We start from the raw sequence: 26357 nt of genomic DNA, 5'->3' as shown, positions 1-26357 counted from the left end.
CTATTTCATTGATTTCTGCTTGATCTTTATTATTTCTCTTCTCCTGCTGGGTTTAGGTTTTATATGCTGTTCTTTCTCCAGCTCCTTTAGGTGTAGGGTTAGGTTGTGTATTTGAGACCTTTCTTGTTTCTTGAGAAAGGCTTGTATTGCTATGTACTTTCCTCTTAGGACTGCCTTTGCTGCATCCCAAAGATTCTGAGCAGTTGTGTTTTCATTTTCATTCGTTTACATGAATTTTTTAAATTCTTCCTTAATTTCCTGGTTGACCCATTCATTCTTTAGTAGGATGCTCTTTAGCCTCCGTGCATTTGAGTTCTTTCCGACTTTCCTCTTGTGGTTAAGTTCTAGTTTCAAAGCATTGTGATTCGAAAATATGCAGGGAATGATCCCAATCTTTTGGTACCGGTTGAGACCTGATTTGTGACCTAGGTAGGATGTGATCTATTCTGGAGAATGTTCCATGGGCACTAGAGAAGAATGTGTATTCCGTTGCTTTGGGATGGGGTGTTCTGAATATATCTGTGAAGTCCATTTGGTCCAGTGTGTCATTTAAGGTCTTTATTTCCTTGTTGATCTTTTGCTTATTTGATCTGTCCATTTCAGTGAGGGGGGTGTTAAAGTCCCCCACTCTTATTGTATTGTTGTTGATGTGTTTCTTTGCTTTTGTTATTAATTGGCTTATATAATTGGCTGCTCCCATGTTAGGAGCATAGATATTTACAATTGTTAGATCTTCTTGTTGGATAGACCCTTTAAGTAGGATATAGTGTCCTCCTCATCTTTTATTACAGTCTTTGGTTTAAAATCTAATTTGTCTGATATAGGGATTGCCACCCCAGCTTTCTTTTGGTGTCCATTAGCATGGTAAATGGTTTTCCACACCCTCACTTTTAATCTGGGGATGTCTTTGGATCTAAAATGAGTCTCTTGCAGACAGCATATCGATGGGTCTTGCTTTTTAATCCAATCTGATAGCCTGTATCTTTTCATTGGGGCATTTAGCCCATTTACATTTAGGGTAACTACTGAAAGATATGAATTTAGTGCCATTGTATTGCCAATAAGGTGACTGTTACTGTATATTGTCTGTGTTCCTTTCTGGTCTATGTTACTTTTAGGCTCTTCTTTGCTTAGAGGATCCCTTTCAATATTTCTTGTATTGAAGAAATACAAGGGCTGGTTTGGTGTTTGCAAATTCCTTTAGTTTTTGTTTGTCCTGGAAACTTTTTATCTCTCCTTCTATTTTCAGTGACAGCCTAGCTGGATATAGTATTATTGGCTGCATAATTTTCTCATTTAGTGCTCTGTATATATCATGCTAGTCCTTTCTGGCCTGCCAGGTCTCTGGATAGGTCTGTTGCCAATCTAATGTTTCTACCACTGTAGGTTACGGACCTCTTGTCCCAAGCTGCTTTCAAGATTTTCTCTTTGTCTCTGAGACTCGTAAATTTTATTATTAGATGTTGGGGTGTTGCCCTATTTTTATTGATTTTGAGGGGGGTTCTCTGTGCCTCCTGGATTTTGATGCCTGTTTCCTTCCCCAAATTAGGGAAGTTCTCTGCTATAATTTGCTCCAATATACCTTCTGCCCCTCTCTCTCTCTTCTTGTTCTGGTATCCCAATTACTCTAATATTGTTTCATCTTATGGTATCGCTTATCTCTCGAATTCTGCCCTCGTGATCCAGTAGTTGTTTATCTCTTTTTCTCAGCTTCTTTATTTTCCATCATTTGGTCTTCTATATCACTAATTTTCTCTTCTGCCTCATTTATCCTAGCAGTTAGAGCCTCCATTTTTGATTGCACCTCATTAATAGCCCTTTTGATTTTGACTTGGTTAGATTTTCTTTTTTTTCTCCAGAAAGGGTTTCTCTAATATCTTCTATGCTTTCTTCAAGCCCAGATAGTATCTTTAAAATCGTCATTCTGAACCCTGGTTCCGACATCTTACTAATGTCCGTATTGATTAGGTCCCTGGCAGTCAGTACTGCCTCTTGTTCTTTTTTTTGAGGTGATTTTTTCCATCTTGTCATTTTATCCAGAGGAGAATAGATGAATGAGAGAACAAAATGCTAACAGGGTAACCACGACCCCAGAATAATATACACTAAACAAATCAGAAGAGACCTAAAACCAGGGGAAAGGAAAGGGAAAGAAAGAAAAAAGAGAAAAAAAAAGAAAAAGAAAAAGATAAAAACAAACAAAGGAACAAAAAAACCAGAATATGATCAAATATGATCAGGCTGGTGCATAGATCAGTGCCACACGCTAGATTTTGGGCATATTTTGGTCTGTTAGAAGAAACTGCCTCCCAAAATTTTAAAGAAACAACAACTTATATATGTACAAAAATAAGGATAAATACAATGAAGGGATGGAATATGACTGTGAAGATGAAAATTATAGAAGATTTTATAAAAGGAATTGATAAGAAACTGGTTGAAAAAAAAAAGAGGATTAAAAAAAAAAGGAGAGAATGTGATCAGGCAGAACAAAGCCATACACTAGAGATTTAGGGTATATTTTGGTCTGTTAGAAGAAACTGTATCCTAAAATTTTAAAGAGAGAACGACTTATATATATATATATATATATATGCCAAAATAAGGTTAACTACTATGAAGGGATAGAATGACTCTAAAATGAAAAATAAAAAATACCTTTAAAGGGAATGATGTTGGTTGAAAAAGGGAAAAAGAAAAGTTCAAAAAAAAAAAGAAAGTTAAAAAAAAATAACTTTGAAAGACCAAAGAATCACGGGAAAAAAGCCATGAATTCTATGTGCTGTATTCCCCTAGAGCTGGAGTTCTGCCGTTCTCATTGATCAGTAAACTTGGTCTTGGCTGGCTGTTCTCGCTGATCTTCTGGGGAGGAGCCTGTTGCTGTGGTTCCCAAATGTCTTTGCCAGAGGTAGAATTGCCCCACCCTTGCCGGGAACTGGGCTAAGTAATCTGCTCGGGTTTGCTCTCAGGAGCTTTTGTTCCCTGCAAGCTTTCCATACAGCTCTGGAGGACAAAAGTGAAAATGGAGGCCTCCCTATCTCTGCCCCAGAGGAGCCTAGAACTCGGGGCCCTGCTCCTCAGTGTGCCCACAGAGAAAAGCAGTCAGTCACTCCCATCTCCCTGGTCCCCAGCTGCACTCCATGCTCACCCAGCCTGTGACCGAGCATTTCTATCTCTGGCACAGAACTCTGTGTGGAGTCTGCAAACCCAGTAGATCCCTGTGGTGCACTCCCGCGCCGCTCCTACCAGGGGAGGAAGGACAGTCTCCCCGGATCTGCCGCTTGTTGGGTCCCTACTGGAAGAGCAGTGGCCCGACTGTGCTGTGGATCATGGTTTATGGCAACCCTGAGCTGAGAGCCCACTCCTTGGCTCTGTCTCTGCAGCTGGCTTCCCTGCTCCGATACCTGGGAACTCTGCCACACTCAGGCACCCCCAGTCTTTCTGTGACCCTGAGGGTCCTGAGACCACACTGTCCCAGCGAGGGTTCCACCGCCCGCTTAGCCATTGGAGCAACGTCCCTCAGCGGAGCAGAGTTCTAAAAGTTCTGATTTTGTGCTCTGCTGCTCTATCATTTGCTGGTAGCGACTGACGGAGGCCCCCTCACCCGCCATCTAGCTTCCCGAATATCACCTCGGATTCACTTCTCCGCACCTCCTACCTTCCAGAAAGTGGTCGCTTTTCTGTTCAGAGAGTTGCTGCTATTCTTTTCTTCAATCTCCTGTTGAGTTCATGGATGTTCAGAATGATTTTATCCCTATCTAGCTGAATTCCTGGGACCAGACGAAATTTAGGTATCCTACTCCTCCGCTGTCTTGCTCCTCCCCCGCTCCTAACTCTTCTTTAATGTTGGTAGAATTCTGCTGGGAAGCCATCTGGCCCTGGACTTTTGTTTGTTGGGAGTTTTTTGTTTACTGATTCAATTTCTTTGTTGGTAATTGTTCTGTTTAAATTTTCTATTTCTTCCTGTTTCAGTTTTGGTAGGTTACATGTTTCTAGGAATTTGTCCATTTCTTCTAGGTTATCCAAATTGTTGGCATATATTTTTTCATAGTATTTAGTATTCTTATAATTGTTTGTATTTCTGTGGTGTTGGTTGTTATTTTCTTCTCTCATTTGTGATCGTATTTATTTGAGTCCTTTATCTTTTTTTCTTGATAAGTCTGGCCAGAGGTTTATCAATTTTATGATTTTTTTTCAGAGAACCAGCTCCTGGTTTCATTAATCTGTTCTACTGGGGTTTTTTTTTTTGCTTTTTTTGCTTTTTTTTTTTTTTTTAGTTTCTAGATCATTTATTTCTGCTCTAATCTTTATTAATGCCTAGTTTTGAGTACCAGGCCAACTCATACCAACACCAAGTTCTAGCTGATATACCAAGCAACTAATAAATGTCAGGGGATGCTTTTTAACTTTTCATACCCCATATATTCAATAAGTCCTGTTTCATGTGGGAGCACTTCCAAGTGAATGATAATAGAGAAGTAATAGAATCCCTAAGAGTTTTCAAGTATATTCAGAAAAACTTTGTATGAAAGTAGGCAGTTAGAGTTTTGTCATTGAAGGAAAAATTGAACAGGAAGAACATCTCACTGTAACATCAAATGAATGAACAATGACACTGACAAATATCCCAAACATATATTCTCCCATACCAACCAAATAATGGCAGCTCTTCATATATCAGCATATCCAAATATACAGACTCTGTTTCTCACCTACCTCCCACCATTTACATAGGCCTAGGACTCAGAACCTTCACAGATTTTAACACGATTGCAATCTCATAAATCCACTTGTGAATTTTTGAAGTCCATACAGAAGGAAAGGATAATATATTAAGTAGGATGCAGTGTCCCAGGACATATAACAAATTGTTGTTCTCCAAAGTTTTTCCTTCATAATGTTTGCATTTTAGCTCTTTGATGCTTTCCCTTATAAAAATTACTCTGGATCTCTTATTGCCTTCACATATTTTAGATTTTGATTAGGACCACCAAATTTATTATTTCTGTACTTTTAAGAAATCAGATAATATAAGCCACTCTTTAAGAAGAAAAGTCATATAATCATAGACCTGGCCTTTTACAAAGAAAGAATTCACCTTTAATTAAAGGAAAACAATAATTTGATCGTATGAATTTTTTGTTTTTTGTTTATTTTTCTGAGTATAGTACAGAAAATTCTATTGTTTGGAATATTTAGATTATATTTTGTGTTATACAAACTTGCTAGCTATTTATTGGACCAAAAGAATGCTTATTTTTCCCCCCTATCTTCTTTGGTTTTGACAATTTAATGGTTTACTCAAAAATACCACTTAGGTTTGTGCAGACTGTGAACTTTTATTTGTGCATTGTACAACCTATATAACCATACATGGGTGTCCTGGGTTTAATGATACCCCAAATCTAATAATACCTCTCTATGGTTATTACAGGTTGTATCATTATAACTTAAAAAATAAAAATAATTGTTTATTCTATGTTTATATGAACATCCAAGTCTATAAAATATGCTTTAGATAATAGGTAATAGAGGAAAGAGTGATATTTCATAATTATATCTGCATTTAGTCACTTCAGTTGTATGTAAATAAAGTCATAGGCAGTTCACTGAGGTATTAAAAATATGTAGAAATTAGTTAGATGGAGGGTGAGGAGATAGAGTTTAAAGTGAAGATCTGGGTATTTGAAAGCTTAAAGGGAGAGAGGATATATATGATGATTTATGTGTGATAGAAAATATAATGGTGGGAATTTAAAATATTTTTTCATATATATAACAGAATATGAGTGGCTATAAATGAAAAAAAAAATGAGAATTTGAGTGATTAGTCAGTGGCCAGGGGCTAGATTATAATAGAGTTTCAAACATACTAAAATTTTTAGAATTAATCTCATGGTGATTTCTATTTTTTGCTTTCTTTTTTATGTTTTAGTTTTATTTTTGAGGGGAATAACTTATAGGTAAGAAAATACTCAAACCATAGATATACAGCCTGAAGATTTTTACATATGTGTATACCAACCAACTAGATTAGGTTATTAAACATATTCAGAGTTTCTGAAAGCTTCCTTTCTGATATTTATATTTGTTATTTTTCTTGCAATATTTCATTATGTGTTAACTAGCTGGGATTTAAATAAAAACTTAAAAAAAAAGATGTGTTTGTAAATGGCTATAAGAAAAAAATCTAAATCCATTGTTGATGTTTGGATGTGGACAGCTTTTAAGCCCCACACTCCTTCTTCTGTCCCACTCTGGGAGAACTGATAAGAAAGCCTAGTTATTCCTCTTGTGCTGGTGGAAACATCATACTATACATAGAGCAGCATGGGAAAGGAAATCACATATTTGATTTCTTAAACAAAGGATTATTAAGATTTTGTTTCAGATTTTTTTGAGAACACTTTGTTTAATAAAGTTTCAGCAATTACAAAAAAAAAATCTGTCACAATGTCTGTGGTTTGAATGTTTCTTCGTTGTGATGTCCACTGAGATACAAGAGCTCTGCACAGATTATATCACATAGCAGCAAAAGACAGCCATTTTTTTTCATAGATTAATGTCTGCTTGAGGAGATTAGGTGGCTCCTACTCTGTGTCACGGGCCATTGTGCATGAGTACTCCTAGCTCAGGAAAAGGGCTGCAGCCAGAGCTCTGTCACCATTTCTGATTCATTTTTCCTCTTATGGGCCCTTTGGTGTGATAGTCAAGTTGTGGGTTTTTTTTTTTTTTTTTTTGAGCTTTATTTTCATAAGAATTTGTCTGTCTTATTTAAGTTATTAAACCTATTGATCTCAAGTTGTTCATAATATTCTGTCATTATCCTTTTATGGTGTATAAAGTCTGTAGTAATGTGCGCATGATATTGGTAGTTTCTAGTCTCCCTAGGAGCTTATTAGTTTCATTAGTCCTTTTAAAAATTGAACTTTCTTCCTTGTTTGACTGTTATTTAATTGATGTCTACTTTTATTACCATTAGTTTATTTATTCCTATGTATTTTTATTTTAATTTGCTCATCTTTTCCTCTTCTTAAACTTGAAAATTAGATCACTAATCAATCTCAAACTATGTTTCTTTCTGAGCATTGTTTGCATGTTCAGTGATCCTTCTGAAGTGCCAACTCACCATGTTTCAGAATTTTGTTGTTCTAGAATTTATTTTTTATTTTCCTTGGATGTTCCATTTCTCTTTTTACCAATTCTTAACCCACTATATCATGTATTTTTTTAAACATATGTATAATAATTGTATTAAAATCTTTGCTATGACCAATAGATGGTTCATAAAATCCTATTAGAATTTTTTAAAATTGTGAATACAATTTCTTGCTTCTTTGTATACCTCATTTTTTTTTTTTTTAAATTGCATTCTGGAAATTTTCATTAAAAAGCTAGTAATTCCTGAAGCAGAAGATTTTACCACCATCCTTAATCCTAAATGTGTAAGCCATTTCTGCTATGCAGCAATTAAGATAAGGGACTGATTTTTCAGATTCTTCTAAGAATTGATTTCAGCCGTGTCTGGGCCACACCTTGAATTAGATTGAGTTCATTTGTCAATACTCGGTACCCGGTCTCTGGTGTTGCTACCACTGTGGTTCTGATTGTTCTGATCTTCTCAGTATTTGAGCTGGCAGTATAGGAGGACCATAGTTCTAGATGGTTTTGATTTACCAATATATTTCATGTGAGTAGTAACCTGGATCCAAACACCACGAGATATATAAAGTTGTATGAATTTTCTCTGCTTTCCAGACTTTCTCAAGTTCCTCAGCAAACTTCTGGAAATGGAAGAGTGGAAGAAACAATGACTTTAATAATTATTTAATAATTGCATTTGGGGCTTTTCCACTTTATAATCAATTTCACCTGACAATAGTGTTGATAAAATTCATCTGGTTTCCCTTAGCCCACATTGGTGCCCAGATCAACTGCTTTTCTTTGGAATGCAGGTTACTATCACTCTTTGGTCCTTGAGGAATTTCTCATTCTTTCCTGAATTTAATTTTTCAAGAGGGTCATCGCTTACTACTCTTTGAAATTCCATATTAAAGTATACATTTTTAATCCATCAGTTTTTTTACCTTGGTTGTTTTCACAGGTACAGAGACCTACTCTCTCCTTGCTCAGCCAGAAATGGAATTCTCATTACATTGAAGAATTTTTATGCAGGTGAGCAATATGTTTAGTTTTATAAAAAAATCTCTTGATATGTGGAGAGTGAGTGAAAGGAAGGAAGACAGCTAGCTGAAAGAAAAGTTAAGAGAGATAGCAATAGTTGTGGAGAAAAAATATTCTAGCTTATACTTGGGTAACGTCAAATGCTGAATATTGGGTGGATTTGAGAGCATTCTTTCAGTAGTAGCATAGAAAGAACTTGGTTATTGATTGGGTGCTAGGGAGAGAGAATAGCAGAATCACAGTTGATATTCAGATGTTTGGGACAGTATTTAGATCTCTAGAATGTAAATTCTTTGAAGACAGGTATTTTCATCTGTTTTGTTCATGCTGTATCACAAATATCTAGAACAATGCCTAGCAAATAGCATGTGATACATAGATATTGATGAATATAATGTGTGAAGAAGAGGTTAGAGCTGTAGGGAACATGTTGGGTTCATTTCTCTTGACTTTGAAATTCAGTAAGTGTTTAAATTGAAGTATATGGTAGGTATGTCAGAATCTGTAGGCTAGAAGAGAAGCCCCAGCTGAAGATGGTTGTGTCATATAATCATCACTCAAGCCTTTTTAGATCTTTAACAATGGCTAACAATTAGATATTAGAAAGTAGTGAACAAATTACATTTACATGTTTATTACAGCTAAACAAAGTCTGCTATATGAATGGAACTTTGGCATAAGTGGATTATTTTGTTATGCATAAGATCTACATAGTTTTATTCACAGAATTGTTACCATGTTATAATAGTTTCAAACGTCTTTTTTAAAAATCAGTATTATTCTATACCCTTTTGTTATCAGTGCCTGTAGAGTTTCAGGTAAATGCCTTGAAATGTACATTTTAAAGTTTTGATGAATCATACATATTCATGAAATCAAATATTTAGAATCATAGAAATTGCAGCAGTAACTCTTACTTTGTGAGGAGACATGTTTTATCAATGTATTAGTTTTGATTAGAAAGTCTAAAAATAGGCTGATGGCTTTAGTGAATCTTGGAATATAAATCTACATTTCCTTTGTAATAAAAGTTAAAAATGAAGTTGGATTTTAACATGATAATGTGGAGTTTACCAAGGATTCATTTGCACTTATCATTCTTTAAAAGTAGTAGGGGATATTATACTACTTGTTCAACTGTCCTGGATTTAAAACTATAAAGCCAGAAATGTATTAAAAATAACAAAAATCTTTCAAGTGACTTTAATATCAATTGGAAGGGTATGTGTATGTGTCACATACACCTCACACTTACTTCTGCCTTACTAAAGTTTCAGAAGTTTCTAGAGTTAATAATGGGTTAGATAGATAGATAATTTTGCCCTTTTTTGGGGGGGGATTGTATCAAATTATTTATCATGTAATTTATTTGTGCTGCATACTGATTATAATACTACTTCCTGAATGTAATACTTGATATCTACTTAATTATTTTGCTTACAGAGGCACTTTATAAATTAGTGTTTTTAATATTATTTAACTTTAGATGAATGTTAGTGTGTGTGTCTGTGTGTAGTGATAGAAACATCTTTTTAAATATCCATTTTTTATCGATCATTTTGATTATGATCTTAAACATTGTGCTTCCTTCTGGACAAATGTAACAAATTATAGAGTAATATTTCCTACTTTTTTATTGGCTCCCTTATATGAGTAATGTAAGATTATAAAATGTACATTACAATGTTATTTGTAGCTGTTGATATTGCCATCTAATAGATATCCACTGCTGCTATATCCAGTTATCCTTCTTTTATTTTCATACATAAAAAAAAGTTCTCCTTTTATTTCCACTGCCAAATAAATGGAATTTATCTGATTAAATAGAAAAATATTTGGGGGCACCTGGGTGGCTCAGTCGATTAAGCATCTGACTCGTGATTTCAGCTCAGGTCATGATTTCAGGGTCATGAGATCAAGCCTCAAGTCAGGCTCTCTGCTCAGGGGGCAGTCTGCTTGAGATTCTCTCCTTCTCCCTCTGCCCCTATCCCTGCTGGCATACTCCCTCTTTCTCTCAAATAAATAAGTAAATAAATCTAAAAAATATATTTTACATTATATTTGTAGTAATCAACAGAGAGAATGTTCACAAACTACACTAGGATTCTTATATAGGTGCATAAAACTTAAATATGTCAAGCATTCTTCTAAATGTTTTTATTTTATATCAGTAATATTTCATATTGTTTAATTGAATGGCTTACAGAAATAGAATATATTTCAATTATCAATCAATAAAATTCCCTTAAGCCTGTAGTGTCTTTATCAGTGCAAGATATACTTGCTGGTGTATTTTGTGTTTTCTTGCCTTATTTAGAGAATTTTTTGGTAGATCATTCCCAGTTGAAAGCCACAAGAGCTTATGTCTCTTTCCATTACATGAAATATCAAATTTGACAATGGTAAGTTGACTAACTTAAAGATTCTAAATACTATCTTTGGATCCTGCTTTCCCATATAACCATTAATTTCCCTCACCAAGTGAACAATCTTCCTTATAGTTTGTTTTATTTGTTCTCAATGATATTAACTATATTATTTTAAAGATGGACTCTTGGTGGGATTAAAGGCTAACAATGAAATTATGGCACATCACATCAGGACAAACCAAATGTAATAATTACCTTTTTATTACTTGGGAAGTATAATAATGTGAATTTCCTTAAGGAAAATGCTTACTTTTAACTTCATTACTTTTTAGCTGGAGAGACAGAAGATGAACAAGATAAACGAGTCAAATATATGGTATTTTAGGATGTGGTTAATGCTATGAAGAAACCCAATACAGGAAAGTGGCTGTGTGTGTGTGTGTGTGTGTGTGTGTGTGTGTGTGTAGGGGCTTGAAGGTTGTAACTTTCAAGAGGATATTAGTTTCTTGTGGCTACTGTAACAGGTTATCATTAACAACAGAAATGTATTCTCTCACATCGAGACGTCAATGAAGCCACTCTCCCTCCAGAAGCTCTTTCAGCTGCTGGTGGCTGTGGACATTCCTAGTGGCTACATCACTCTCATATTGTCTCTGTTTCAAATTGCCTTACTTCTGTATCCCCTCCTCTTCTAACTGTCTTACATCTTCCTCTGTCTTTCTCTTATAAGTACTCTTGTCATTGGACTTAGGACACTCTTGAATAATTAAGGATTACCCCATCTCAAGATTCTTGGCTTAACCACATCTGCAAAGACCCTTCTTCCAAATAAAGTAATGTTCACAGATTCCAGGTATTTGATGTGAGTATCTTTTGGGGGCACCAACTTTTTAGACTACCACATTGATTAAACCCAAGCAGATTAGGTTGATTCTGAAATGGAGCAAAGCAATGCTTGTAATGAGGAAGAGAACAGCATCAGTCTTGAGATATACTATTTTGCAGGACTCTGCAGAAATAAAAGTTTATGCCTTTGCTATTTAATTAATTGGGTAATTAGAAATAATTATGGAAAATGTTTATGCCAATGTGTATATTGGGAATCAGGCTCTCCAGGCACCATTATTAATTAATATATTTTCCTAGGGGAACAGCTAGCCAGGAATCATTAGCACTGCAGAATAGCAGACAGCTTTAGGCCCCACACTGCTTAGCACCATTATTATAAACATGAGGCACTAGGCTGAATGTACCAGAAAGTCTTTAAATAAAGATGGAGGCAAAAGGCATTTTGAGATATTCTTCTATGACAAGGATTCTTTTATGTTACAAGTGAGGGTGAAGTACTTCCTAGAGAAGCACACTGCGGAAGGAACTCATACCTCAGGGAGGAGACAAACTGAAAATAATTATATCTAATGAAATTACAATATGGTTAGTGCTACATTTAAGATAACTATCTGATGTTGGTGAGCATCAAGGATTTTTTAAGCAAAGGAAACACAATACAACTCAAGTAGCAACAAAGAGCACATCATTCAGTGGTGGTGAGAATAGTGTGAACTAGATTGACTAGAGTGAATTTCCTTGAAGAAGGAAAGGTGGTAAATGCTGAAGATTTTGGATATTCTTCCAGAAATTAGTTAACTGTGTTAAGGGATTGCCATCTTCAGGGAAGCATCCTCAACAAAGCGTAAGTGATAAAAGCTGTGTTTGATATGCAAATGAAGCTTCAGAGGAGGTACAAGAGCTCCATTCTCACCCTCCTTTCTAAACACCTGCTGATGATCACAATGTTTGGTTTTGACCATCTTTACTGTAAATTTGTGGCAGCTCCGTGTTGTTGAATTGGACTCTAGAATGATGAAGCTCCAGATAATGGCTGGCCCAGGATTTTTTACAGTGACGGTAATAGGACAAATTAAACATACAAGCCATGTTGGAGCTTTTGAATATCACTTCCCAAACTAACCTATGTCTACCAGTAAAACAACCTGTGATGAGGCAAAGTATCCATATATGGATTGTCTAGGTCTCACCCTCCCTTATCTTAACCCAAACTTATTCCAGTGTGGATTTTTCTTTTCATTTTCTGACCAGAGAAGAGGTAAAAATGAGAAAATAAAAAATCTAAATTATCTACAGAATGAAGTGATTGGATGACCACAAAGCAGGTTTATTTAGAGTAGAGGAGGAGGAAGAGGGAGGGGAAGAGAAGCCAGACAGATGCAAGTTGCTAAGAGTGAGATCTGTAACTTGAGGATTGAAGAGTTTTGAGAAATTTTCTTAAGCTATCTACAGTCTATTTCCACATCAATCTCCCATACAGATAAACATATTGCATCAACAGGAAATTTCAGTAGAGATCTACACAATTCTTTGGTGCTTTTGGAGTCAGATTATCCTTTTCAGTATGCAAACGTTTTAAATTTATCCTTTTCCTCTCTCCCTCCCTCCCTTCCGCCTTTCTTCCTTTTTTTTTTTTTTTTCCTATTTTCTGTCTGTCTTCATACATTTCTATGAACATTTATTGTGTTCTCTCTTTTGGGAGTATTTTATATTCTGAGATCTTGTTATTTTTACATTTTAATTTGAAATTTCTTTTTTTCTTCTTTTTCTTTTCTTTCCTATTTTTTTTTACAAAATTATGTCAATAGTGAATAAAAGTTTTTAGTTTTTACCTGACAAAATAATGTTAAAAATGCTATGTTTGTTCCTCAGTTAATTTGTGTGTTTATATATAAAGTAATATAATTTGGTCTGTGAGATCAAATACTGTTTCAAGTGATTAAAAGAATCAGTGAAAATTGAAAAAAAATTACCAACGTTTGATCAGATTAATCTTTCACAGAAAGAACTTTGCAATGTGGACAGTGGATAAGAGAACGCATAAGAGGTGATGGGGAAAATCCTGTGTATCAGCAAATAAAATAGGAAATTATGAGTATAGTTTAGAGAATGATAATACAGATATAAACTATAAGGGAATAAAAGTGAAGAGGAAAATGCATACTGAAGGTGAGGTTGCTGTTGATGTTTTTAGCAAAATAAGCAATGTTTCCTGATAAACTAGACATGAATGATAGGAAAAAGGAAAAGGTTAGAAGGCTCCATCCTCAAGCTTACATGGATGAGTGAAGAGAATCACCGTAATGTAAAATAGGAAGAACGATAGGAAACACATTTTGAAAAGGAGAGAAAGTCATGATTGTTTTGAAAGATTACAGCGGGTCTGTGAAACCACTCAGCAAACATTTAAAGATTGGGTAAAATCTCTCAATTACAGAAGATACTAAAACAACAAAACAAAACTCAGAAAAAATCCCCGAACTTAAAATGATCTGAAAAAGCCCTTTATCTAGTTTTGACGCTAAATGGTGTTGGCACAGCCTACACATATATCTCTGCTTTGATAAATGTGGAGTTTCACTCTCAAGTATAAGCCTGTGTTTTCCAACTACATGAGGTTAATGTGTCTGTGTTTATATGTATACATACTATACACACATATTATGGGTACATATGTATCTTATAGTCTTGATGAAGTAGGATTTGCTGGAGTATGGGAAAAAATGTAATTTTCTAGTCTCCTAATGTTTTCAGGTTTTATTGTTAAACATCTTAATGATTTCATATATGCTTATCTTCTGAATACACAAGCCAATTTGAACTTTATTGACTTTTTAATTTAATTTTTTCTTCCACATAGAGTGCATTTGTAAATATAAGTTTATATGTTTATATAATATGTATTTATATATATATATTATACATATGGGTGCTGGTAGGGCTGCATTCTTTTCTGGAGGGAGACTCTAGGGGAGAATCCATTTCCTTACCTTTCTCCAATCTAGACAGGCTACCCACATTCCTTGTCTAGTGGTCCCTTTGCTCCCTCTTTAATATAGCATCTATTGGACCCTGATTCCATTGTCCTATCTCTTCCTCCAGCTCTCCTCTTTTACCTCTGTCTTTCATTTTTAGAATTCTGCTCTTGTGATTACATTGAGCCTGCCCAGATATACCAGGATAATCACTCTATTTTAAGGTTAGTTGATTGCCAAACAATTTCATCTGAAACCTTAATTCTCCTTTGCCATACAGTGTATATAACCTCGGGTTCTATGGATTAGGATTGGACATCCTTGAGAGATCATTATTATTCCTATTACACAAGTCTACTGGGCTTTTAGCTAGCTATTTGTCCTGATTCTATGATTTTCTAGAAGATAGGGTTAAACCAACTCCAGATCCCCTTTCATGTCCGTGAGTATGGCAGATATGATGGGATGCCACTTCTGAGACTGCATTAGGTAGACTGTGGCTTTTGTCTTGTTGCTCTGACTTGATCTGTTGCTTCCTTCCTCACTTGCTTGGAGGTCAGCTAGCTGTCATGTGAGCTGCCCTCTGGAGAAGACTGTGTGGCAAGGAACTCAAGTTTCTGGCTAAACACTGTAAATATCTAAGTCTACCAATGGCTACATAAGTAAGTCTGGAAGTGGAGCCATCTTCAGTTGGGACTTGAGACTGTCACTCAGTCTAATACCTGATTGTAGCTTTGGAAGAAACTATTTTAATCTCATAAAAAAGTCACTCAACTAGACCATGCTTAGATTTCTCACCCATGGAAACCATGAGATTAAAATGATGACAACAACAACAACAACAACAACAATTTAAGCCATTACATTTTGGTATATAGAGCAATAGATAAATAATGCATATTTTTGTATCTGAATGTAGGAAGCTGACTTAACAAATACCATATATATATACACACTATATATATATATACTATAGGCATCTGTCTTACTATATACTATAGGCGCATATGTATATATATATATATACACACGCACTGTATATATACATATATATACACATATATATACACATACAGCATGGGCATACACACACACACACACACACACACACTTTGGATTCAGGCAATAAGCAAAAGCTGTAAGGATTTGAGGAGGGTGTTAGAAAAAGCCGAAATTTCACTGGACAGATCATTCATAGAAATATGGACTTTGAGGGGCGCCTGGGTGGCTCAGTCGTTGAGCGTCCGCCTTCGGCTCAGGTCATGATCCCAGGGTCCTGGGATCGAGCCCCGTATCGGGCTCCCCGCTCCGTGGGAAGCCTGCTTCTCCCTCTCCCACTCCCCCTACTTGTGTTTCCTCTCTCGCTGTGTCTCTCTCTGTCAAATAAATAAATAAAATCTTAAAAAAAAAAAAAGAAAAAGAAATATGGACTTTGAGAATGTTGCTGAGGAGGGCTCAAAAGGAAGTGAATAACATCTTATTAGAAACCACAGGAAGGAGGATCCTTGTTTTGTAGTGCAGAAGGCTCCACACCACTGTTGTCTACAGTAATATGGAAAGTAGAAAGTGTGCCTAATGCATTTGTTGATGCAGCTAAGGATACTTAGGAGCAAAGTGTTGAAGGTGCGGCCATTTCTCTTACAGAGAGATGAATTGAGGAGGGAAGGGTTTTGGAAATAAAACAAAATAAAAGGACTTTATTATTTTGAAAAATCTCACAGTTTCTAGATGGCAAATATAGTTAAGAAATGGCTTTTGAGCAGTTTTCAAATACAGGGCATTGCCAGAAAATGCCTAGAGATGAAGATGAGTCTGTCTCACAATTTTCTTACTCAAACAGTATAGCCTATAAGAAACTAAATGCTTATAGGGAAGAGATTTGTGGGTGTGTCTTTTGCCTAATGGGGGTGATATGATATTCACCTTAATATATTCACAGAAAGTTCATCACATTAAATACTGCCAGCTTGAATTGAAAGGGTAGAATTTCACTACAAAATGAAAAGAGGCAGAGGTAGTCTCAAATTTCTGTTGGCAGGAAATAGCTGAGAAAACTATACATTTGCAAACTTGTGCTATCTTTCCTGACTATGGGATTCCCTAGAGGGTGAACCCAAGAGTGAGGACAGTTGCCAGTTTAAGAACAGTTACCAAACTTTTGAATTTCAAAAGTTATTTTCTCTGCTGATACTGGAGTGGTTCTGATTTTTGAAATACCTATTGCAATATTTTAAAATTATTTTTCCCCATCTTATATTCTATTACATTCTAGGCTATGAGTTGTTGAAAGTATGAATTTTGTTTCATATCATCATATCATCATCATTCAGTATCATCTCTGTGACCTTATCACCTATCTATACCTGGCACTAGATATAGTGCTTGATAAATATGTATTGAATGAATGAGAAAACAAATTAACGAACATATGACCTGCTGTTAGAAACAAATGGAAAATAACTCCATTCTTTGATGTTAATGAAATTTTCTTTACACATGTCCCGTAAAGCATAAACGTCTTGTATCTTTTATTAATATTATGAATGATTTTTACTTTTAGGAGAGTTGCTTTTTATTTTATTTTAGCAGCAATAGGCGCTTCTATTTTATTATTTTATTTTTTCTTATTTCCTTGTTTGCTTTTATTTCTTTACTAAGCCCTTTCTATATTAGAAAATATCTAAGGATTTTTCCTCTTTGCACTAGTTTTATTTTTAAAACATACTTTGAGCAAGATTGTCTTTATCATATCTTATAGATGAGATCTCAGTTCAACATTAATTCATTGTTAGAAATCATTTTAGCTTATTGGATTATCTTTAACCTATTTTCAAGTGTGATTTGCCTTTAAATTTTAAATTTAGTAATCCTACTGGATGTCTGATAAACCTGTCATTTTAAAAATTATACTTTTTAATCTTTCAGTTCTACATCCTGGATGCCCAATGAGGTAAGAGAGGGCAAGGAAACATTACCACTTTGGTAGCTTTGTATTTATCATCTTGTGTACCTACATGTTTCTATTTTGAACCTCAGGGGATGTTCTTTATAACATCTGTTCTATTATTTAGGATGTATTTTTATTAATAAAAACCTAGAATTTAAACATTTTTTCCAGTAAATCTTGTTTGTTTTCATAAAAACAGCTTAAAAAATCTCCTTTATGGTAAAATCATTAATTTAAGTCCTATATTATCATGAGGATGTGAGTTATACAGTCTTTTCATATGTGTTATTCTCCACAGCTTATAGTATAGTGTACCAGAAGAATTTATATGATAGAAGTCTGCTAACTATTTCTGGAAAACTGACCACTTGTTTTCGTGAAATTGGTTTATGATTTTTAGTGTTGGTGCTTTTCTTCTGTGTCTGATATGCCTCATCTATTAAGGATATGACTATTGTTAATGAATTATATATTCTATATTAAAGATAAGATATCATCTCTCTTCTCCCTAAATACTAAAATCTTCATAACCTTTTAAAATGAGAACATAGGCTACATACAATTACATCACCAGTAGTTGTACTTAAATTTAAAAAATACTGGATCATAGGGGCACCTGGGTGGCTTAGTTGGTCAAGCATCTGACTACTGTTTTTGGCTCAGGTCTTGATCTCAGGGTCATGATGTCAGCGTTGTGGGATTGAGCCCTGTGTCAGGTTACATGCTGAGAGCATACAGCCTGCTTGAGATTCTCTGTCTCTCTGTCTCCCTTTTCCCCTCCCCCCCTCAAAAAAATGGAATGATTTAATTACAGCATTTTCCATCCATATTTCCCTGACATGCTCATCTTTTAAGTGAGTATTTATCAAATTAGGAGGTTATCTATAGAGTATATACCTTTTCTTATTATTTTTATAGGGTGATTAAATTGTTTGGTAATCATAAGAATAGGATGGAAATATTATTTAAGAAATTTAATGTATACAGTATCATTTAGTATTATTTTAGTCACAGGTTTCCAAATCACAACTCATCTTTAATTAAAATTGAGTATATCTGTGCTCTATAGATACTCTACATTCATTATATATTTGCATGCTAATAGCAAGTAGTTTCATTTCTTGATAAAACAAGCTTTTAAGGCTTATTCTTGTCTGTCTCCATGAAATTGCTTATCCAGTTATTCCTCGTCATGATTCAGGGCCAATCTTTCTCTCTGAGAAGAATCCTGGGGACTCTCCTCCTGTGCACAAAGGCAGTTACTCAGATAAGCAAAGACTAACAGCTCCAGTTTCAGGTTTTAGTTTCAGTAACAGCTTCAGGTATAGGCTAATGAAATATTTGTAGAACTGCAATAAAGTCCGTCTACTCAGTATAGTGAGTGAAGAGAATGGGGTTAGGTGAATTTAGAAAGGTAGGCAGAGACCAGTTGTAAAAGAATTTTGAGCCTAATAAGAATTTTAAAAAAATCTCATACTAAGAAAAATGGAGAACGATCGGACAATTTTAAGCAAGGGAGTGTGTTCGTGCAGAAAACGGTTTGGCAAAAAGTAATAGTGGAAGTAAGAATGATAGATAGGAAGCTATTTTATTTGTACTTGAAAGAGATAATGACTAGAATTGTGGTAGTGGAGATGGAGAGAATGAAAGGACTCAAAAAAGTTTTTGGATTAGAATCAAGAGCCTTTATTAACAGATTGAATGAGGGAAATGAAGGGAGGAGGAAATGTCAAAGAAGGCTACCAGTTTTCTGGCTGGAGAATTTGAGTGGTTGGAAATGCTGGTAAATGAGATGGGGAACATTGGAGGTAAAATAGGTTTGAACAGTGGGCAGGGATCATGAGTTGAATTTTGAAAATTTATTTAAAAATCTATGAGAGAGTGAGGTGAAACTGTCAAGTTAGTTTAGAAGAGAGGTCTGGGCAGAATATTTACATTGAGAAGTTGGCAGACTGATAATATTACAAGTCATCAGACATAAGCTCATCCAGTAAGATGTACAGAGATGATGAAAAGAAGACAGTCCAGGACTGATTTTCAAGGAACTCCAACATTTATAGGTCAAACAGTCCTAAAAGAATCAGTGAAGTATACTGAAAAGCTCCTGGAAATGAAATCTATCAATAAGCTTAGAGGAAAGTTGTGCAGTATAGTTTTTGTTAGTGCTCTGAGGTTAAACTACTTGAGTACAAACCCTGGGTTTCACATTAATGGGGTCCAGGTTTGATGTAAAGTTGGTCACTTAACCTCTTTATTCTGGTTCCCATTAGTAAGCAGTGACACTTTAGTGCCCATCTCACAAGGTCATTTTCAGGACTAAAAGAAATATATTTTGTTCATTGTTATATTTTCAGTAACCTTAATGTATAGAATAAACTGGGCATATAATAAGACCTCAATAAATATTAAAGTTACTGTCATTATTACTGAAAATTGTCCACTGGTGTTCATTGGTGACTTCAGCTAGGAAGAATATAGTAAAATTTTGGGGGCAGAATTAAGAATGGAGATCTTAAAAAATGAATGAGAATGAGAAATGAAATAGAATGTATAATCAGTTATTTCAAGGAAGTTTTATGTTAAGGAAAGTAGAGAACTTGGGTGCCTGGGTGGCTCAGTTGGTTAAGCAACTGCCTTCAGCTCAGGTCATGATCCTGGAATCCTAGGATCGAGTCCCACATCGGGCTCCCTGCTCAGTGGGGAGTCTGCTTCTCCCTCTGACCCTCTCCCCTCTCATGTTCTCTCTCACTCTCTCTCTCTCTCAAATAAATAAATAAAATCTTTAAAAAATAATAATAATAAAAAAAAGAAAGTAGAGAACTAAAACAGTAACTGGAAGGAGATGTGAGGTAAAGAAAATGTTATTGAAATATGGATTAAAGTAGGGGACATTAGAATCCTGAAAGGAATGTTCCAGAAAATATAAAATGGGGATAACAACAGTGAAGTTCTTGGAAGGATAGAGGGAAGGGGTCCAAAATGTGTATGGAGATGTATTTTGGTAAAAGATGAGATAGCTCCTTTATTTTAAGGTTAGGGAAGAAAAAGAGAATGGGGCCAGATGAAAATAAGATTTTCAGATTTGAGGACAGGACGATAAAATGAATTTTGGTTTGTTTGGTGACATCTATTCGTATAGTCTTTTAATAATTTTTATTGAATGTCTCTCATGTATCATGTACTGTATTAAATACTGGGATATTTGAATGTACAAAATGAACTAGAAAATAATTCTCTTCAATTATAGAATATATATTATATTAGGAGGTTGGAGAGACATAAATTAATCCAAATAAATAAGTAATTATGTAGTATTTTAGGTGATAAAGGCTATGGGGAAAAAATAAAGCTGGGAATGGGGATAGAGAGTTCTAGAGTGGTTTTACCTTTGAATAGTATAATAAAAAAAAGGTAAAAAGGTCTCACAGAGAAGCTGAGATATGAAGGAGGTAAGGCATGATGCAGATATCTGGGGAATGGACATTCTAGACTGAGGAAAGGGAGAATACAAAGTGCCTTATGTCAGAATGTGCCTGGAGTGTATAAGATGACTCTGTGCTTCCCACATAAGGAGTAGCTTTTGCTCCAATTGACACAGGAAGACGTTAGAAGTGTTTGTGCAGAGTGACAACATGACTTCAATTATATTTAACAGAAGTTCTTTGGCTGCTATATTAAAAACAGACCAAAGTAGGGAAGAATGGAGTCAGTAGGCCACTTAGAAGAAAAGTAGCAGAGTTTGTGGATTAGAGGTACTAACGAACTAAATAATTAAAATAATCCAAGTTTAACCCAAGTTGGTAATAGTGAATTTAATGAGAAATATGATTCAGAATACATTTTGAGAGTGTAATGAGATTCTGGATATATTTTGAAAGTAAAGCCTATGAGATTTACCAACTAATGGAATGTACATTGTGAGAAAAAAGAGGAGTCAAGGATGACTCTGAAATTTTTAGATTGAACATCTGAAGAATGGAGATTTCATTACAGAGATGAAGGTTTTGGGGGTACAGGTCAATAAAGAATGTAAGGATTATTTGTATTCTCTTCTCAAGTATGAAATATCTATTAGTTATTCAGTTGAAGACATGGAGTGGCTATATTTAAATGGCCATATCTATGGGATGCTTGAGTGGTTCAGTTGATTGATTGTCCAACTCTTAATTTCACTCAGGTCAGGGTCCTGGGATCCAGCCCCCATTGGGCTCTGCACTCAGCGGGGAGTCTGCTTAAGGATTTCTGTCCCTGTCTCTCCCTCTGCCCCTCCCCCACTCACATGTGCAAGCACGCTCTCTCTCTAAAATGTATAAATAAATAAATCTTTAAAAAATGGCCATATTTAAATATTAGCCTGGAGTTTAGAGGAAATTTCTCAGCTGAAAATAGAAATTTTATAAAGCAGCATATTAATGGCATTTAGAATTGTAAGATTGGATGAGATCACTGAGGAAGTGAGTGCAGACAAAAAGATTAGGGCACTTCAAGTTTTTGAGGTCAGGAAAATGAGCACCAACCAACAAAGCAGACTGAGAACAGTGATTTTTTTTTTTTAAATAAAAGAAAGAAACCAGCTCACTGTAGTACTCTTGAAACCAAACGAAGAAGTGACAGACAATATCAAGCATTGCTGATAGGTGAGGTAAGATGCTAACTGAGAAGTGATCCTTGGATTTAACAAAGTGAAAGTAATTGGTAAAAACCTGAATGAATTGGGTTCAGGAAAGAATGGGATTGAGGGAAGGGAATTGAAGAAAATTGTCTGAAGAATTTAACTTTAAAAGGAAAGATGAAGTGGTGAGGAATTGGGGTCACCCTATTTATGATAATGAAATATCCAGTACAGAGTGGGTGATGATTGAAGATGCCAGGAGAGGGGATAGGGGCCAGTGCACAGATTACTTACAAAATATGAGACAAGGTTATCTGTGGAGGTGGACGGGGAAGTGGGAAAGTTTAAACATAAGCTCATGGAATATATGTTACAGAGAATTGGGACAAAAATATTATCAGGGAAATGTTATAAACAAACAAATCAAAAACATAACTGGACAATATGGAAAGTCTAGATGAGGTTAGGGATTATGAATTATGATACCAATACCATTGGTTATATGACTCTTCTCCAGTGATGTTTACCTTTTGATGTACCATCATGATGAAGGCAAGTTTTTGGGTTAACTGAAGGTTAATTTTTTGTAATAAGAAGGAAAGTGGGTGTAGGGAAACTAAGGATGTTTGTTAGGTAGTGATTTACTATGATAGCTGGACATGAAGAAAAGTAAAGATAGAAATGAGATGCTGGTAGGTGGCAACAGAAGGCTCATTGGAGTATATGATTATAGTTAAAACATTTTTGCAGTGAAACTTGAGAAAGTGAGCAGAAAGACCAGATGGTTTTCACGAGAGACTAGAATTAGTGAATTAATAGCTCCAGAGGTGGAGCAGGTGATGATGGCAGAGTTCAAGGGGTAACCATGAGACCAAGTGCAGGAAAAGGTGACTGAAAATGAAAAATGCACTGAATTTAGAAGCCCAGATATCCTGGTATTTTTTAGAAGCATGGCAGAATCAAGGATGGAGATGGAGGCTATTATCTTGGTGATACAGTGTTAGATACATAAGAGGAAAATGTGGTTTAGCAGTATAATGGAGATGAGGGAGAGAAGAAGAGTTAGGCTTAAGAACTTAAGCTAAATTTCCAGTGACAAAAATGGCTATTGTAGCCCAAACAAAACTCAGTGCGAGGAATGTCCCAAGTATGTTTGGACCTATGGTTAACTTAATTTCATGACCAGTTGGTCCTGTCTGCTACAATAGATATACTTGGTGTTTCTCAGTATTGATTGCATGTTGGATCATCTGGGTGTTTTATTTTACTTATTTTATTTTATTTTACTTTACTGAATTTTTTTTATTGAAGCATAGTTGACACACAATGTTACATTAGTTTCAGGTATACAACATAGTGATCAAGAAGTCTATATGTTATGCTATGCTCACCACAAGTGTAGCTACCATCTGTCACCATGCAATGCTATTACAATACCACTGACTATATTCTCTGACCTTTTATCCCAGGACTTATTCATTCCATAACTGGAAGCCTATAGCTCCCACTATCCTTCACCATTTTACCCATCTCTCCATCTCCCTCCTCTCTGGCAACCATCAATTTGTTCTCTGTTTTTATGGGTGTGTTTCTGCTTTTTGTTTGTTTGTTTCACTTCTTTAGGTTCCACATATGAGTACAATCATGTAGTATTTGTCATTCTCTGTCTGACTTAGTTCACTTAGCATATTACCCTCTAGGTCCATCCATGTTGTTGCAAATGGCAAGATCTCATTCCTTTTTATGGCTGAGTAATACTGCATTGTGCGTATCTATCTATACACCACATCTTTCTGCACTCATCTGTTGGTGGACACTTGGGTTGTAGGTTAGTCTAAGCCAGGTCTCATACCAAAGATCCGATTTAATTGGTCTGAGATGGGCCTCAAGGCAGGTGATTCTAATGTACTGCTAGTGGGAGTTTTCCTTTGTGCTTCATGCTGCCATGCACTGCTCCATTTTCTCCTTAAGATACTCTGTGTTCACATGATTAGAAATGTCAGCCAAGGGCCAAAGTACCTTGGGTTAGAGGTCAGATAGGATTTACTCAGGCTGTTTCTTCCTCCTGGATTGCCGTTCCCATCATTTCTCATGTCTGACCTCTAAATCTATTTCCTGGAAGTTCGCTTTCTTTCTCCCAGGGGATTTCCAAAGTGTTTTACTGACACCACCTCAAAATGTCACATTTATGGTTTTCTACTTCATATTTCCTTTTTAATGTTCACATAAATAGACTTAATGAAAATATATACTGAGGATATTAGATTCAGCTTTGATTCTCCTAAAACTCCTAGCACAGTATTTTCACTTAGAAAGTGCTTATTAAATATTTGCTGAATAAGTAATTATATAGGTGAATATAGTAAGTTGCATTGGCTGTTATAAGTAGTTGGCTTTTTGGGTGAAATTTTATGTATTACTAAATTGCATTAAAATCTAACTATCTGGTTGATTTTCTGCTATGTGGAACAAAATTGTAGTCAATAAATGCTTGAATTATCTATTTCATAATTGCAATATATTTTAGAGATCCTTATTAGATGGGTTTGATTAAAAAATATATTTTAACTGACTAATCTATATATATGCATCAAGTTCCATAAAAACTGATGGGCCTAAAAACAGTCCTAATTATGAAATTAAACATTTAAATTTTAGTTCAGTGGTCAAATCTAGTTCACCTCCAGTTTTGTGAGTTAAGAATTCTTAGATAAAAGTAAAATATTGCGGGGCGCCTGGGTGGCTCAGTCGTTAAGAGTCTGCCCTCGGCTCAGGTCATGATCCCAGGATGCTGGGATCGAGCCCCACATCCCCCACATCAGGCTCCCTGCTCAGCAAGAGGGCTGCTTCTTCCTCTCCCACTTCCCCCTGCTTGTGTTCCTTCGCTCATGTTCTCTCTGTCAAATAAATAAAATGAAATCTTTTTTTTTTTTTTAAGTAAAATATTGGGATGTCAGAACTTTGGTCTTTGATGTGTTAAGCTACCATTTGTGCAGGCTCCTATGGTAATACCAGCAATAGAAAACTGATATTTTGCTTCTTTAACAGCAACTCTTTTGTCAGTTCCTAATGAAATTTAAAGGGATTTAAAATGACTTAATTCTGATCAGAGTTTTTTATATTTATCACTATCTCCTTTGTATGTAGACAAGGCGACTATGAGGATGGCACTGTCAGGAAAGTATGAAAGATGAAACTAAATTTACTAGCTTTTCCTTTTAAATTCTGTTTTCAAAACTGCTTAGAGGCCCTTCAGAAATGCTGCTGTTTACAAGATTACCAAATTGGTGGAAAACATTGAAACATTAAAATGTTGAACTTCTATAGTGCCTCATAAACACATTCATAAAGAAAGGCAGAGCCAATTAAAAAAATAAATTCGTCATGTACTGTAAGATAAATTGCTGCAAGCCAACCAGTAAAAATAATAGAGCTGTCAAAACAATATAATTTCTGTGCACAAACCAAAGCATATCCAATATAATAATAGAATGAAGATTTCCTGAATAAATACCTAGTCAGGAATGAACTGCCAGGGAAAATACATTTATTTAGAGCTCACTTAGTTCATTGAAACAAATGTCTGCTTATAAGTTTGTAATATTTGACAGGAGGAAGATTATAGCTCAGTCATGGCCTCCAATAACTTAAAATATTGGAGGCTTTAGACCTTGCTCAGTTATATGAGTTACCCAAATGTTCACCTTTCACAGATTGATAATCTGGGTATAGACTGGGACACTTCACTATCTGTGAACTGATGAATGATCAAGGCATTTAACTTGATAGATCAGGGTCTTTTGCTAAATAAATTAAATAGGAATAACTGAGCAGGCTGTTGGATGGCCTAATGGGTATTTGTCAAATTAATCTCAGTCAGTTGTTGTAAAAAGATATGTTCTAATTCCATCCTTTTCATTGGGGGATGAAGTGTATTCTTGAATTCTCAGTGGTCACAGAGCATTTACTTAGATGAGTGAATTATATATGATCATACAGAAGCAGAATTCTATGTAACGCTGTCTTTTACCCACACATAGCTGTAAATATGGGCTCAAATAATAAATACCAGTATCTATAATAGGAAATCAATTGTGGAGGCACAATAACAAAATCATTCATGCAGATCCTTTGATTTGTGAGGAAAGGGACACAGGCACACCTCATTGAGGTAGACACCATGTAAGGATTGTTGGGAAATCATTTTTTTTTGAAGCTTATAGAGACTGCTCAGAAGAGATCACATCTTAATTTCAAATCAGCAGAAATTTATAAGAGAATTACAATTACTTAGAAGAGAGATTATGAGAATCAATTGTGTCAAGGATTATTTTTGGAACACAGGAAACTTCAGATATACTCAGTGATTTGGCAGTGAGAAAAGAATATTCATGGGAACAATAGGGTTTCTTCTGGAAGCC

At 35.3% G+C, this 26357-nt stretch overlaps 1 pseudogene; it reads left to right on the top strand.

Moving 5' to 3' along the window:
* Positions 1 to 26357, top strand: part of LOC129045339 (ubiquitin carboxyl-terminal hydrolase 46-like) — a 234503-nt pseudogene that overhangs the window by 157642 nt on the left and 50504 nt on the right.

Source organism: Mirounga angustirostris, unplaced genomic scaffold, assembly GCF_029215605.1.
Source record: "Mirounga angustirostris isolate CCGP_5_RB_7025 unplaced genomic scaffold, mMirAng1.0.hap1 SCAF_1, whole genome shotgun sequence".
Lineage (NCBI taxonomy): Eukaryota > Metazoa > Chordata > Mammalia > Carnivora > Phocidae > Mirounga > Mirounga angustirostris.
This window is presented reverse-complemented; position numbering and strand designations above follow the sequence as displayed.